This window comes from Chaetura pelagica, unplaced genomic scaffold (assembly GCF_000747805.2).
Source record: "Chaetura pelagica isolate M959 unplaced genomic scaffold, ChaPel_1.0 scaffold925, whole genome shotgun sequence".
Lineage (NCBI taxonomy): Eukaryota > Metazoa > Chordata > Aves > Apodiformes > Apodidae > Chaetura > Chaetura pelagica.
In genome coordinates this window covers 70089-70389 of record NW_009953410.1, presented here as the reverse complement: position 1 = coordinate 70389, position 301 = coordinate 70089, and the positions used below count along the sequence as shown (strand labels likewise).

The 301-nt window shown below is 67.4% G+C and overlaps 1 protein-coding gene across 1 annotated transcript in view; it reads right to left on the bottom strand.

Annotated features, from left to right (window-relative positions):
* The window catches only part of LOC104389469 (dual specificity testis-specific protein kinase 1-like), a 5557-nt gene that overhangs the window by 799 nt on the left and 4457 nt on the right, over positions 1-301 (bottom strand). The window lies entirely within an intron of this gene.

Genomic DNA, 301 nt, shown 5'->3' with positions numbered 1-301 from the left:
CCCCCCCCAGCCCCTGAGCATCCCCAAACACACACATACATACACACGCTGACCCCTCAGCCCAGCACTGTTCCCCCCCTCTCCCCAGCGCTGGGGGGGCCTCCTGATTCTGCCAGGGGAGCAGGCTCAGTTAGCCCTTGGGGAAGGGAGGTCCTGCATCCAGGGTGTGAGCCACAGGGGCCCCGCGGGGGACCAGCCCTGCCGCCCGGGGCAGCACTGAAGCCTGCTCAGGGCAGAGGTGTTATTGCACTTCAGTCTCCAGCAGGGACCCAGCCCACCCCTGGGGCTCCCTGCATATCCC